This window comes from Leptodactylus fuscus, chromosome 3 (assembly GCF_031893055.1).
Source record: "Leptodactylus fuscus isolate aLepFus1 chromosome 3, aLepFus1.hap2, whole genome shotgun sequence".
NCBI lineage: Eukaryota > Metazoa > Chordata > Amphibia > Anura > Leptodactylidae > Leptodactylus > Leptodactylus fuscus.
Window position 1 is genome coordinate 199,949,053 of NC_134267.1, and position 16,765 is coordinate 199,965,817.

General features: G+C 42.9%; 1 protein-coding gene across 1 annotated transcript in view; it reads left to right on the forward strand.

Annotated features, from left to right (window-relative positions):
* EPHB1 (EPH receptor B1) overlaps positions 1-15,410 on the forward strand; it is a 289,639-nt gene extending 274,229 nt beyond the window's left edge. Inside the window, exon 17 of the transcript XR_012715343.1 lies at positions 15,088-15,410. The gene's annotated coding sequence lies outside the window, so the exon portion shown is untranslated. The remainder of the gene's footprint in view (positions 1-15,087) is intronic.
* The last annotated feature ends 1,355 nt before the right edge of the window (positions 15,411-16,765 follow it).

Consider the following 16,765-nt stretch of genomic DNA (forward strand, 5'->3'; position numbering starts at 1 on the left):
GTTTTGAATAGTACTTGCTCATCTCTACTTAGCACCTGTAACCATTAGAGATGAGCGAACAGTAAAATGTTCAAGGTTCGATATTCGTTTCGAGTAGCCCCTCAATATTAGACTACTCGAATTGAATATTGAACCCTATTATAGTCTATGGGGGGAAAATGCTTGTTTCAGGGGTAGGCAACGTTCGATCAAATTATACTTACCAAGTCCACGAGTGAGGGTCGGGCTGGGTTCTCCAAACAGTCTTCTCCTTGCAGTGTCCCCGCGGCATCTTCCGGCTCTTCATTCACTCTGCCAGGCATCGGGCCTGGGCAGAGCCGACTGCGCATGCCCGCACTACAAGCAGACATGCACAGTCGGCTCTGCCCAGGCCCGATGCCTGGCAGAGTGAATGAAGAGCCGGAAGACGCTGCGGGGAAGCTGCACGGAGAAGACTTCTAAAGGTAGGAGAAGAGCCAGCGTTGATTGGCCGACTGTATAGCATTCGGCCAATCAATGCTGGTTCTGCATCGAACTTTTACATTCGAATAGCGAGTGGTACTCGATCGAGTACGAGTATTTCGAATACCATAGTATTCGATCGAATACCTACTCGATCGAATACTACTCGCTCATCTCTAGTAACCATCACTATTGACAATTCGCTGTAGGGATGAGGTAGGGGCCCCGGACAAAATATTACATCGGGGCCCACAAGACTTTACTTACGCCACTGATAGTACCAGTATTATAAATGGCACATTTAGATGGACTCAGTATAAATTCTGTGATCGTGAAGGTGCATTTCTGAAATGTATCTGAAGGATTAAAGAGAAGTCTTTCTAAGTGAATTTTGTAGCTTTTGGACAAGTAGATAAGTGGTGGTAAAAGAAGTTAAAAAAGCAAGGGCCAAACGGTGGCTCAGTGGTTAGCACTGCAGGCTTGCTCTATCTTTCCTTGGGGTAGGTTATCCATCTCCAAATTAGTCTGAGAATGGGTAATTCTTCTCTTCTCATTGAAAACACATACATGTTTGTCTGAACCAAGTGTTCATGTCAATGGGGCACTTGTTAAAGAAATATCTGTTGGCCACTCAAGCTATTGCAAGTGTGTGGCCACCATATAAAATAACTAAATAACTTGACAGAGGAGGACGATGTAAGCAAGTATGCAATATCCAATCTTCTATAAGTAGACTCCATACTTTATAGGCGTATTTAGATGTCAATGGGATGTAATGGTTAGCACCAATCATGGCTCTTATACACTCATATCCTGAGTAAAAGCCTTCCTGAATATCCATAATAGTTGACGATAAAGGAGATGTAAAGAGTACAAGTCATTATTCGGTAAGGTTACTTTCTAGACACAGAGGAATCTGGTAGCCCCTTCCATAGAAAGATCATTTTATGCCGTCAGTAGAATTAGTAAGGCCGATTCAGCTTGCGGCGTAATGACCACTTATCAGTGGTTTTCATTGAGGCTATAAAGACATAGGATGAGCATTCCAGTAGAAGTAATCAGCTAGCACTTTAGTGCCGGCGATGAGGCCGCTCTTAATGTATGCTAAATTACATAAACATTTATTTTCCTATTCACTGATTGTGTTTGTAGTGGAAAATAATTTCTTCTAATAACAGTTCATGGAATTTCTAAGCAGGCCTTCACAAAGCCTCGCTGAATGGACTGCATCACCGTAGTTACCCTTGTATTATATGTAGTGTAATAGTCATAAAAGGAGAGCTAGCCCTATTACCTTGACCCTCTCTCATCACACTTAAGATTAATTCAATGTATTGTCTTTTCTTTCCATATCCAATATTTAGCGCATCCTTAAGAAAAACCTCTTGGTGGTAAAGTAGACGTAGGCAGGAAAAAATATGGTTCCTTATACCGTTATACCATTATTTTATTTGCAGCTTGTTGCAGTGTAGATTTCTTACCACTGTAATTCTGACCATACACGATGGATTTTTTTTTTGATTTTTTTTTTATAGATTGGGAGCCCCATATAGGGCCCATGTATGTCCAGGGCAGATCTGGAGTAGGCCTCAGCTAAGGTGTAGATCCTGGGCTCATTACTGACCCATAAAAGGCTGCAGAGTCTGCAGTTCATGGCAGTCCCATGAGGTGAAAGGAGGTGTATGGTTCTTTCCTGTAACCCTGAGTCCGGAGAGACACTATTGCTCCTGTTGTGTTCATGTGGCTGGTAGTAAGCCACTCGTATAGTTAGGGTAACCTACAGTTTAGTTAGCGCTCAGACGAGCAGGTATTTATTTTGTTTTTGTTGAAGTTAAGGCTGTATTTTGTTTTATTTATTTTTATGCCTAGAGTCAAGGTTTATTTATTTTCATGTTTTTTGCTAAATATTTAGCTGCACATTTTGTGCCCCTGTCTTGACTGATTGGGTTTGCACCACTGTTTCTAAGCAAACAACACATGCCCCTAGAAACAAATAACATAGGCACAGGTACATGCACAAAGAAGAAAACAAGAACATGCAAATGCACATGTTGTGGGGGAGGTAACTCGATAGCACCACAGGTGCGGACCCAAACAGTCAAAGACAGGGACACAAAATATGCAGCAAACTGGTTTATTTAGAAAAAAATAAAAACAGGAAAATAAATAAACCTTGACTTCAGGCACAAAATGAGCAAAATAAAAGGCAGCCTTAACTTCATTCAAAAGAAAGTAAATTCCTGCTTCTGTGAGCAAATAACTAAACAGAAACGATAGCTTAACTATACATGAGGTTTACTACCAGCCACATGAACAAAATAAGCACTAATTGGTCTCACCAGACTCAGGGTTACAGGACAGACCCACTCACCTCCTCACTTCCTGCATCTGCCCTGAAGTGCAGGCTCTGCAACCTTTTATGGCCTACGCCCCACACCTGGGTGCTGAAACTTATTCCAGACTCGCCCTGGACCACACATACAGTGGGAAATAAAAGTATTTAGTCAATTTTAAGTGGGAGAACACCACAATTGGTGGCTGACTAAATACTTCTTTTCCCACTGTAATTCAGGAATCTGGATCTGATATAACGGGATTCCAGCACTTTGCCTGTCACTTTCTCGCAATGAACATGCACAGACAGACCCATAGACACCTTCGCCAGAGCCCGCCACAAGGCTGGATGGACTTTAGCCAAATCTGAGCGTCTGAACACATGAACATGCACAAAGAAACAAATAAACAACATATACATATACATTTATAGCTATCTTGAATCTGTTACCAGAACCCAACATATCAATACAAGGATTCTTAGTGCTGCTACACCTTTAGGGGGCATTCACACGGAGTAACGCCGGGTGTTTATCACAGCCGTACGTTACGGCAGACTGCCGAACACTTCCCATTTACTTCAATGGGAGCGCTCGTAAAAACACCTCTGTTACGAGCGCTCCCATTGAAGTGAATGGGAAGTGTTCGGCAGTCTGCCGTAACGCCGGTGTGTACGGCTGTGATACACGCCCGGTGTTACTCCATGTGAATGCCCCCTTAAGGTTACCATATCATCCTGGGAAGAAGATTCTACAGTGTTAGAAGTTTCTGGGGTTGGTCCAATTAGAGAATGAGGAGGCCTATATAATACCCTTTCCCTCCTGACCCAGGGACCAACTAATTGTTGTTCTAATTCCTAATTTGGCTTTGCTTCCTGTTTGGGTTTGCTTCATACTGACTCTTGGCTTTTTTTTGGATATTGCCTGCTGATTCTGCATGTGATATGCCTGCTTGGATTTTGACATTTGCCCTGCTTTTGGATATTGCTTCTGTCTTCTGATTTAGCCTCTGACAACCTCTCCTGGTTCTGACCCATGCCTGTACGATGGTTCACTTGCTCTTGGCCTCCTCTGTTAGTCATGGGTTTTGGTTTGGTTTCAGCTTGCAGTGTGCTTATTATTGGTACAGCCTTCTATTGGTGACAATTCAGATGCTCAGATTTGGCTAAAGTCCATCCAGCCTTGTGGTGGGCTCTGGTGAAGGTGTCTATGGGTCTGTCTTTGCTTGCAGTACTGTACTGCTTGCTGTTATTAGCCAGTTCCTGCTGTTGCTGTTTTGAGGCCTTGCATCCGAACCTTAACACCAAGTTGCTGTTTCTCCAAAGAGGTAAGTGTCAATGCAGGGACTAAAAGTGACAAAAATATAGACATCACCCCATTTTATAGGTGGGCTCAGGACCGCTGCCTCCCCGCCATGTAAAACAGTCTTATGTAAAATTATTGTACACAGGACCGCTTTACATGGAGGGAGAGGCGGCAATCCTGGGACTGTGTAAAATTACTGTACACACAGAATATGGCCCAATCACAGACCTCACTGGTGACCCCAGGGTGTGGCATGTCAGCCAGGGGCCTGAAGAGGCCAGAGGAGAATGTTGGGAACCCAGGAGAGGTGAGTATAACTGTCTGCTATTTTTACCCATCTCCACTGGACCTCTACTTATTATGGTTTGTGGAGACCCCAGAGTATAATAATGTTTTGTTTATGGCAAACCAAATAGTAAGGGGTCTTGTGGACAGGTAACTTTCCTGCTGAGTGGCCCATATTTAGCAACCGGGAATTGTATATTGGTATACATTGCCAATCCGCCCCAGATCTACAGTATGTCCTCATTGCTCCAAAGAACTTATCTGTATTATTTATCTTGATATGACAAAGACGCTGATATCACGGCAATAGAGGGAGTGAGGGATACACTGTGTGATTAAAGTGACTCTAACCTATTTGGGTTGATATGCTGGGTTCTGGTGACAGACTGCCTTGAAGTATATGGCTAGCCTTACTGTAATGAGCCATATATCTCTATGTCCGTTATATGACAGGGCAGATTTACGCAGCATGGAAGTAAACAATGAATTCAATGGCTACAAAGTGCTAGAAAATTATACTTTTTCATAATGCAGCGAATAAGCTCTATGTGCTGAAAGGTTGACTACACATTTAAGTAAGAGAAAGGGCATATGTAGATTTAAAAAGGGTGTCACTCTGCTGTCTGCAGTTTTAGCCCTCACATTAGTAGTAAAATGTTGAGAGCAATGCTCTTACTCTGCTGCCATCAGATGGTCTCTTCCTATATTAAAGAGGTTTGTATGACAGTAGAATCCTTAGGATATACTATAAAGATCTGATCCTTGGGGGGCCAACAACCGGCCACCCCACTGATCAGTTGTATGGGGCCACTTCTGATACACATATATAATAGAGGGCTGGATGCAAATAGCTCTGGTACCTGTATAGTGGGCGGGCGCCAATACTGTAACTCAGCTCCCATCAATGTAAATAGGGGCACAGTCAGTGGTGTAACTAAAGTCTTGGGGGCCCCGAGCAAACTTTGTTCAGGGTCCCCTATCCCCTCACTATAACATATTCTTGATAATGATGGTTATGGGTGCTGCAGCGGAATCTAAAATATTTGAAAGGGATACAGTGTAAACCTTTTGAAGATACTATGGTGCTTTTGCCAGTGCCATGACTCCTTTGCTCTTTATATCACACAGTAACTGTTTTAATATCACCATGCAATGTTATCACAGCCTGTAATAATAATGCACAAAACAAATGCCGTGTGATGTCAATGATGAAGGGTTCCACAGTGCCCGCCAAAAGGTATATTATGATGCACCGTGCCCACCACAAGGTATATTATGATGCACAGTGGCCTCCACAAAGTATAATATGCTGCACAGTGCCCGCCACAAAGTATATTATGATGCACAGTGCCCGCCACAAAGTATATAATGATGCACAGTGCCCGCCACAAAGTATATTATGATGCACAGTGCCCGCCACAAAGTATATAATGATGCACAGTGCCCGCCACAAAGTATATTATGATGCACGGTGGCTCCCCACAAAGTATATTATGCTGCACCGTGCCCACCACAAGGTATATTATGATGCACAGTGCCCACCACAAGGTATATTTTGATGCACAGTGCCCACCACAAGGTATATTATGATGCACAGTGCCCGCCACAAAGTATATTATGATGCACAGTGCCCGCCACAAAGTATATAATGATGCACAGTGCCCGCCACAAAGTATATTATGATGCACAGTGCCCGCCACAAAGTATATTATGATGCACAGTGGCCTCCACAAAGTATAATATGCTGCACAGTGCCCGCCACAAAGTATATTATGATTCACAGTGCCCACCACAAGGTATATTATGATGCACAGTGCCCGCCACAAAGTATATTATGATGCACAGTGCCCGCCACAAAGTATATTATGGTGCACAGTGTCCTCCACAAAGTATATTATGATGCACAGTGGCCCCACAATGTATATTATGATGCACAGTGGCCCCACAAAGTATATTATGATGCACAGTGGCCCCACAAAGTATATTATGATGCACAGTGGCCCCACAAAGTATAATATGCTGCACAGTGGCCCCAGGAGGCTTTTTTTGAGGGCTGATTTTGAGGCGAATTCAGCGTCAAAATCAGCTCCAAAAACTCTGTGTGCACTGACTCTGAGGCAAACACAGCTTAAGTTATGTCAAAGTGAACGTGACAATATTATACTCTGACCCCAGAGTATAATGCAATGGCCATTTTATCCATCTATAGCGAATCACCTTTTCTTCGGGTTTTTTCAAAAACAAACAATTTGGAATATTTGGATTAAATCTGGTTTGTTCCAAGTCAATTCATTCAACTCTAAAATAGTCAATTGTTTTTGTTTATTTTCTACAATTATTAATATTGTATAATTTAGCTGTATATCAACGTCAACACGTCTGTCTAACCATTACTGTCAGCCATTTATGAGCAGGAGTCTGAGTCTGGCTGTGGAAATACGGAGGTGTCAGAGTTAAATTTTGCTCCATCTGTAGATTCTGGAGGCTGCTCAGTAGTACTATGTCATTCAGAGTCTAAGGCTAGGTTCACACGTGGAGGGGGGGGGGGGGGTTGGGCTGGATTCTGAGGTGGAGGCTGCCTCCGAATCTGGTCCAAAAAACAGCTAGCCACGACTGGATGCCAGTGCAGTGTATACAGCGCACCGGCATCCAGTCGCGGCATTCTGCTCCGGATTACACCCAAATTAATGGACCTAGTTGGGAGGGAGTGTCGTGAGGTGGTCGTCCACGGCTGAGTCAGCCAAGGAATCCGCCTGATAAAAGGGCATGTCACCTCTTTTTTCTGCGAGCCGAAAAACGAAATGATCGGCTCCCATTGATTTCAATGGAAGATGTTTTTTTTTTTTAGCTGGATTCTGACGCAGATTCCGCATCATAATCCAGCCCAAAAAAAACCCATCTGATGTACAATGGCAGGGGCTTGCCTATTGAATGCGGAATATTCCTTCATTAGGAACGTCTTCCAGTCCATTCCCTTTCTTGTGGCTCATACCAGGTCGCTCTTTATACCTGTGATCAGCCGCTGTTACAGAACAGCCATTGTTTGTGCTGCAGTCTTTATGAATGTATGACATGTGGATTGTTATTCTTCTAATATGACCACACACGGCTTGACGCTTATCGGTCGTCTTCATTTGTTCCTAATAGCTTTCGTATCTACTCTCTAACCTATCCCTGCAGGGTCTCCGCATTCTCCTTACAGTTGCTTCTGAACTTGCACTTAATTGGGATCTCCCTCCTCCATCTGCTTCTCAGTAGAAGAATGCCGAGGAGCGGCGGCTCATTCCATACCAGCTCAGTTACCTGCTCATCTCCGCCTGGCAATTAGTGAGCTTGTTCAGACTGCGCTGTAATAATAGGAAAACATCACTTACAGGGAAAAATTAAGGTTGCAAAATGGAACATTCAATTGTCAGGAGGCAGAAGGAATGTGCTCGAACAGGTCGGACTTGGCTTTTATCATACGGCAATCATGGTTAACCTCCATAGCTCAGCACGTCATCATTAGGGAGACAGGTGGATTCTGCCTTTACTACAAATCTACAGGATTTTGAGCTCACCGTTTTCAAGACAGCCTGTTTTGTCTGAGGAAATAGCGGACTGGATGTAATAGCATATACTTGGCAACCAAATGGAATCAATGCGCCAAATAAGAACATCTTTCAAGATGATATCCTGCCATTCTCAAGCACATTAAATCCTGTAGTAGCGGATAACAAGGTGATCGAAAGATAATTCCATTAACATTGTAAGGGTGCATGCACACTGAGTAACGCCGGGCGTGTATGAGAGCCGTACACGCCGGCATTACGGCAGACTGCCGAACACTTCCCATTCACTTCAATGGGAGCGCTCGTAAACGCCGCTGTTACGAGCGCTCCCATTGAAGTGAATGGGAAGTGTTCGGCAGTCTGCTGTAATGCCGGCGTGTACGGCTCTCATACACGCCCGGCGTTACGTAGTGTGCATGCACCCTTACAGTGATGTAGAAACTGACCTTAAGGCTAAGGCCACACTTTGTGGAAGCAGAAGTAGAAAAAGCAGGAGAGAAACGTAAGCCTATGGGAAAAACGTAGGGTTTCCACCGCTATATTCCACCGCTATATTCATAGGCTGCGTTTTTCAAAACTGTGCATGAAAATAGATTACAGAGAATCTTATTCACTTTGCGGTGAATGCAAAACGTAGTGTTTTCTTCTGTGTTTCTGCAGTTTCTCCAAAAATGCTGCGTTTCTGCAATGTGTGGGATTAGGCTAAAGCCCCATGTCATGAAAAGCAGCTAAAAAACACAATGGGAAGAAAACGCCAAAACGCATTACACTTTTTCCTTTTTCAAGCCGGGGCCACACGTGCCAAAAACTGCTGCAATTTACAGTCACTGCAAAGTAGATGGAATTGTAGCACATTGCAGAAAAATATGCGCAGTGGAAATGCTATGATTTCCAAAACCACAAAAACATTGCGATTTTGGAATTCATCGCAGGTCAATTATTCGTATGGAAACTCTGGCGGTTTGCCTATACCGTGTTTCCCCGAAAGTAAGATAGTGTCCTACATTCTTTTTACCCCCAAGAGTCCCACTATGTCTTACTTTCGGGGTATGTCTTATATTGGAAAAAAAATGACAGGGGTTGATGGATTGAAGCGGCGGCACGCGAGGAGTTAAGCGGCAGCCGCCGGCCGCTTCCATACATTGCAATGGGAGCGTGCTATTCAAATAGTATTCGCGCATCTCTAACTTCTTACAATTGAAGTTAGAGATGTGCGAATTCTATTTGAATAGCGCGCTCCCATTGCAATGTATGGAAGCGACCGGCGGCCAGCGCTTAGCTGCTCGCGTGCCGCCGCTTCAATCCATCAACCCCTGTCATTTTTTTCCCAATATAAGAATTCTACCATTAAAAGAAGTTCTTTCCTCTGACCACGTCGGAATAGCCTTAAAAAAGGCTATTCGTCTCCTACCTTTTGCCATAGCCAGCGCCGCCTTCTTCCTCAGCTGCGTCCGCCCCTTCTGTGTCGTCTTCTTTGGGCCTCATGGATGACGCATGCGCAGTCGGCTCTGGCTGCAAGAGTCTGTTAGAGCCGACTGCGCATGCGTCATCCATGAGGCCCAAAGAAGACAAGACAGAAGGGGCGGACGCAGCTGAGGAAGAAGGCGGCGCTGGCTATGGCAAAAGGTAGGAGACGAATAGCCTTTTTTAAGGCTATTCCGACGTGGTCAGAGGAAAGAACTTCTTTTAATGGTAGAATCCCTTTAACTCCTCGTGTGCCGAGCGCTTCCATTCATTTCAATGGAAGCGTGCCTTTGAAATGAATAGAAGCGGCTGGCACGCGGGGGGTTAAGCGGCTGCCGGCAAAGTCGGCGTGCCGCCGCTTTCAATCACATATAAGGCGCACCGGACAGCGCTGCACCTTATAGTCCGGTGCGCCTTATATATGAACCTAGACAGGACTATAAGGTGCTCCTGATCTGACCAGCCTCTATGAAGGATCAGGACCCACCATCAGGGTCCTGAGAACTGCGGTTTTGACCGCACACCACTACATTGTTTAGGGTGTTAGGTAGCCATAGCCTGTTATCATAGGCAGGGTGTTTGAGAATGTCTCCTGATGATTTAGAACAAAAGAAACGTTGAGACAATGTAGATTAGACACACTATAGGTGTGAAAAACTTGCTGTGATCCTGAACAAAAGTCAGCAGTGAACACTGAGGCTCTGGGTTATCAATGAGCTTTAGCTTCAGCCTGAGATTAGGGATCACAGACTAGTGACTACCTATCAGTTTAAATGAACTGCTAGATTGTGGGCTGTGTTTGTGTGTTAATGGGATTTGCTCCACGTTGTAAATATCTACAGACAATAGGGAAGTCTTGTTTATTCAATATCAAGCTGCAGCTATCACACTTAAATCCTTATTCACCAGTGTACAGCTTCAAATAGTATTGTGGGGTTAATACAAACGACACATTGTAATCAGTGTTAACACTCTATAGACTGTCCTCTGGTTTGCTGGATGAGAGGTATATAGTATATAGTGTGCAGCAAGTGTAATCTCAGTCACAGGGAGACGTGTGAAGCATTTGTTAGAAACACACCCTGTGAGTCTGGGAGAAATTTAATTCACTTTTATTCAATCTGTAGAGTGGATAGACACACTTACACATATGCCCTTTGCAAGAATTATAGGGGCCGAATACTGTGTTGGGGTATTTTAATTTTTTAAAAAAATATATTATAAATAAAGGTTACGTTTTATCCTATTTAGTGGGGGTGCCCCCTTTTTGGAATTATTGTAAAACCAGGTCTTACCTGAATCTCTTGAGTCTAATGCAACATCTGTAACAGCCCCTTACAACAAATACCATGCACCATTTATATTAGTGTCTTTTTATGTGGCAGAAGGGTCTTTGGCCCCCTCAAGCACTACAACCTACGTACAATTGATACTCACTTATCTTTTGAGTATTCGAACTATTTTTTCAAACAACCCTGCTCCCAACATCAGTGTTGCAGGAAACATTTAATATGGAGTATTTTTAAGCATTGACATAGCATACTGTAAGTTCATAAAGGGAAGGTGGAAAACAGGGTTCGTTAAGTTTAGAAGTATTTGACCAATATGATCAGTTCTGTGTCCAGATTGTGAATGGAGCAGCTCTATCTCCCATCTCCTAGCAGCAAATCCCAGCACAAACTAGCATCTAGCTAGCCACTTGCATGTAAGGCTAAGGCCACATGCCGTGAATTGCCACCAGTTAACCTACTGCAGGGTACTGTGTAAATATAGTGGATGGGAATTGAGCAAAACCCATCCATGTATTGCAAAAATCCCTGCATTGGGATCTCATGCTGTGTTTTTTTCCACAGATTGTGAGCCCCATACAGAGATGACATTCTACATTTTTTAGTTTCCATCAGTATGTCTTTGTAGAATGGGAAGGAATCCACCCAAACATGGGGAGAACATACAAACTCCTTGCAGATGATGTTTTTGAAGGGATTCGAACCCAGGACTCCAGCACTGCAAGGCTGCAGTGCTAACCACTGAGCCACCAGGTTTTTGAAGCAAATTTTGAATCTTTTTGGAGGTATTTGAAGAAGATTCTGAAAGTTTTTGGAATTTCACGTCTGAACTCCCTTCTTCCTTTATCATGAGGGGTCAGTGTCTAGCTTAATACTGTTCCCTAAGTTATTATCTGTTAATCCTGCTGTATGACAGAGCGATACATCTTTATGTCTTAAGATCCGGATGTGTAGATGATCTTCCTGTCTACCACTCTCCTCTTAATGTAGAGAATTATTCAGGATTTGTCACACTCACAGTAAAATTCTAAGATAAACCCGCCAGCCTTTTCTGTCTCTGCGCCTGGTGTGCGTACATAGGATTGCATAGATATATAAATATAAACTCATTTCACAGCAATTAACATAATAACAACCTGGGTATACAACCAGTCCTGTGTCTGTCACAGTATTAAATATATCTCCGCAGAGCGAGACACACCTGGGATTCATGGCGAGAAAGTGGAGATGATGGGCAAATAGAAATAGAAATATGGCTGCTATATAGATGGAAGATTCGCACATGATATATGTAAGGAGGACACCGTTATTAAGATATACTTATCAAGTGTTTTTAGTACAGATATAGACTGTCTGTATCAGTTATTACAGGAATGCTGGGTAAGTATCCTAGAACTTTACAAGGAAGAATCGCACCTTGGTCTGACAGCCAAATATGTACAAGACTTTGTTCAATTTTAAGCCCCACATTGTGAAAACACAACTTTTTTGTTGCAGATTTTGCTTCACTTTTTTAAGCCAATGCCAGGAGTGGATTGAGAAGAAGTTAGGACTATAAGAACTTCCTATGTATTCTCCATTTGTTTTGTAGCCATTCTTGGCTTTGGCTCAAAAAAACGTAACAAAATCTGCAACAAAAAAACTTGCGTTTCTGCACCGAGGGGCCTTAGCCTTAGGGGGCATTCACACGGAGTAACGCCGGGCGTGTATCACAGCCGTACACGCCGGGGTTACGGCAGACTACCGAACACTTTCCATTCACTTCAATGGGAGTGCTCGTAACAGCGGCGTTTACGAGCGCTCCCATTGAAGTGAATGGGAAGTGTTCGGCAGTCTGCCGTAACGCCGGCGTGTACGGCTGTGATACACGCCCAGCGTTACTCCGTGTGAATGCCCCCTTAATATGACTTGTTATTAGGTCTGAAAAGCTCATTGTCACCCTGAGCATTTTGGTGTTATGTTTATTTAAATCTGTTCAGCAATTCCAAAGTTATAAGCTTTTTTTTTTTTATTGTTGATGTAGATTGGGGGTTATACTAGGTAAGTGGGTGGTTATAATGCATGAAATACAGCACACAGCGACCGCACCCCCTGAAAAAGCACAGTGTTCCTGCTCACTTGGATAGTAAATCTTAATTTGCACCAACACTAACCAGGCTTATATCTTTGGAATGGGTGAGCATATTTGGATAAACAATCCTCATCTTTAGGCTTTTCAGACCAGACAGGTGCTCTTTAGAGAAGACCTATCACCTCTTCTAACATACCAGTTTTAGCAAAATAAAAATCATTTATATTCACCTCTTTTGGGCCTCCTTGCAGTGTCCAGTCATCTATGTTTTCCTTCTCCGGGAGCTCTGATGCTCTTCTCTGACATCATGCACCCAGGGTCACTACTGAGGCTCAATCACAGGATCTGCGGTGACCCTGGGGGAAGTGCAATCAAAGCTACAGTGACCTGACTGGATACATGTTATACATGTTTTTTTTTTAATGTAGATTAAGAGCCCCATATAGGAATCACAATGTACATTTTTTCCCTATCAATATATGGGAGGAAATCTACACAAACATAGGGAGAACATACAACCTCCTTGCAGATGTTGTTCCTGGCGGGATTCAAGCCCAGGACGCCAGCACTGCAAGGCTGTAGTGCTAACCACTGAGCCACCATGTTGCCCCTGTATATGCTTTTATTCAATATATTTGCCTATACTACCCTGTTTCCCTGAAAATAAGACACCCCCCCTTCACCTTCTGGATCACATACAACCAGCAGTCATGCCGGCGCTCCGCTAAGGAAGCATCAGCATGGCTGCCGATTGTTCCCCGCTCCAGCCGCTGCATAAGACATCCCCCGAAAATAAGAAAGGTCATATATTTTGTTAGATAATTTAATATAAGAAACTGTCTTATTTTCAGGGAAACAGGGTAGGTATAACCCATAGTATGTTATATACTCTGCATTCTCACTACTATTGTTTATGTTCATCAGCAACATCCGTCAAAGAATCTTAACAATGGACACAAACAGATCCCTCAAAAATGTGTTAAAAATCTCATTCATATCAATGGGATTTTTAATGTTTTCTGTTTGCTTCCATTTGCGATAAATCCATCACAGGTGTATTATTTTGACTTTTAACTCTGATCAAAATAACAGACTTTAATTGTCTGTTATTTTTTTAACATTAACGTTTATGGGTAATAGATGAGTGATAGACGATAACTGATTAAAGAAAGATTTCTTATTCACTTTTCAGGCAGAGTTACTTCTTACATATTAGTATATGAAGATAAAAAAAGACACTGAAATAAAAGGCTGCTTCTACACTCTGCTATTCTGAACTCTCTTAATACTGCTAGGTTGTAGATAAGAGGCTAGGAGTACACAGAATGAGGCAATAACTCAATTAACCAGCCCCCTTCCCCTATCCGTAAAGTTCTCTGTGTTAGGCTAAATACAGAGATGGATTTAAGCATGTAGATTGAAGAAAAGTAGCAGGAGAACAGCATAATACGTGGTAAAGGAAACAGATCTCCCTAATAAGATATATAACTGTTAGGGAGTTGCTAGTTGTACAATTCCTTAGTGCTGCTGAAACCATGGAGGATCAGGAAGATAGAGACAGTGAGTCCTAAACTGAACTCCCCCCCTCCCCTCCGTCCCTACCTACGTGCCTGAACTGCCCTAGGAAACAGGCGACAACTGGGCGACTGTCCCTTAACCGAATAAGTGCAAACACAAAACGAGGACAAGACAACACAACACAGAAGAGGAGCCAGCAAGCCAAGGGTCAAAGCCTGAGAGACAAAGCAGTACAAAGTCGTAATCTAAAAGCGTAGTCATAAGGGAAGCCAAAGGTCAGAAGTCAGTAAGTGCAATACAATAGCAAGGACAGAGTCTCAACAGCCAGAAAACCTGTTTGGGCTGATGACCTGTATATATAGGAAGTCCAAAACCCACCCCAGACCCCAGGCTGTCAATCATACATGTAAGGCTAAGATTAACTATTAGAGGAGCAGAGGCAAAACAAGGAGAAGGAGAATTAATGTTAATGGTGGAAAATTAATTACAGAGATGAGGAAATAGGGCAGTGTTCAGACAGATCAACAATAACCAAAAGCAAGGAATGATAACTGAACTCTCCTCCTGCGCTGCAGTGTGCAAGTGGAGGGTGGCGCAGAGACCTGAACAGGCAGAGACGTTACAATTACATAGTTTCTTAGATTCACCTGCACTATTCATTTATGAAATGTTGTCTATGACTAAAGATACACTTTAATGGACCCTATAAGGGACTTCCGAAAGTAGCGCCAACCCAACCCTTATTTCTATCTTTCTTATTATAGAAGACATATATCAATCTTTATGTTCTAAGCAATATCCAAGTTACTTATGGTTTCTTTCCCTTGCAGGGTCCAGCCCAGTGAGCACTTGACAGCAGCCGGTGTCACCTCATGGTGCAGAATTTCATGTCTATCCCCAAAGAGATGAAGTGGATTGGTCTTCTTTGCCCGCTCTCTGCCCTCTTGCCCCAACCTTGCTTCCATGACACCCACATAGCTGTATATTTCTGTAAGTTCCTGCATTGTACAATTACCCCCTCCGGAAATTTGTCACCTGTGTTCAAAATGTTGGAGTTTGTAACAGTAATTTCAAAGAAGAGAAAAAAAAATATTGTATTAAAAAAAAAGAAGAAAAAAAATCCAAATTGCACTCAATAAAAATGAATTAAAACTCACAGTGCTGTTTACTTTGCTGGGGGTGATGTTGCCTCGGTATATAAATAGAAGGGAGACAATGCGGGAATTGTTATGGTATGTGCCATTGTGCTCCGACACGAGAGCATGAAAACAAACATGTCTTTCCTTCTTATTACTGCTGGCACTCTGTGTAAATGAGACTCTTCACAGCATGTACGAGATCTCAGCAGAGCAAGACATGAAAAGACGAAAACAGACCTCTTCTAAATCCCGTATTGTATAGGCTCGATGTATAGTTGTGTTTGACAATATTGTTTTCTCTTAAGAGAAAATGGAACACTGTTTAATTGCTGTCAATGGAACATCATATTCAAGGACGCTGTATGAACAAAGGCGTAATAAAAAAAACAAGTCACGGCGCTACAAAAATCATCATAAAAGCAAGATCAGCGTTGGTGTCAGGAGCTTTAAGCTTAGCATATGTCACGACACAGAGGCTTTGTGTTTATTTACTTTGTGGTTTATTCAGAGTCAGGATTGTTATATGCACTCCATAGCTTAGTTTATATCTACCTAGTCATCCAAAGGAGACCCCTGAATGGTAACTGGTAATTGGGAACACCATCCTGTGTGTGTGACGTTGCTATGGGGAAGGGGGCAAATCAGTGTATGGCAGTGTCCAGAATTATTTGAAATGGGAACGGGTTCATGTGACATATATACACTGTCTACCAATAAGTATTTGGACACCTGCAGTAGAATACAAAAACAACATTTATTCATATTCCATAGTAGATGCTTCCTTATGGATGGTATTGAGCGACACAATACTCCCGGATGCCTGGTGAAACTCCTGGTGTATGTGAGCCATTGGTTGGGTGCGGTTTCTCTGGCCAGTACTCGTCGGTCTCTATCTCCTAGTCTTGGGGTCTGCCGACTCGGGGCACATTCCAACAATCACCATTCGCATTCCACTTCATAATCACATAGGCCACTGTCAAATTTGGGTAATTCAGTTCACTTGCTATGTCCCTTAAGGATTGACAATTTCTGTGGTACCCCACAATTACCCCTTTCCTGAAATCGGACACCTCTTCACTTCGTGGCATCTTGCATGCGATTAATGCCAATGCTGTTTCCTATTCACGTACATCATGACCGCAGATATTTTCATTTGTATGGGTGTCCAAATACTTATTGGTAGACAGTATATACTCATACATAATCCTAGCAACAGGCCACACACAGGATGGCGTTCCCAACCACTATATTCCATTTATTCAGGTGTCTCCATAACTTTGGACCATCCAGTAGTTTATCTGATACATAAAAATACTAAATTAAAATATTTCGCTAGACGTCATTTCATGGCTAAAAATGATGGTTCCCT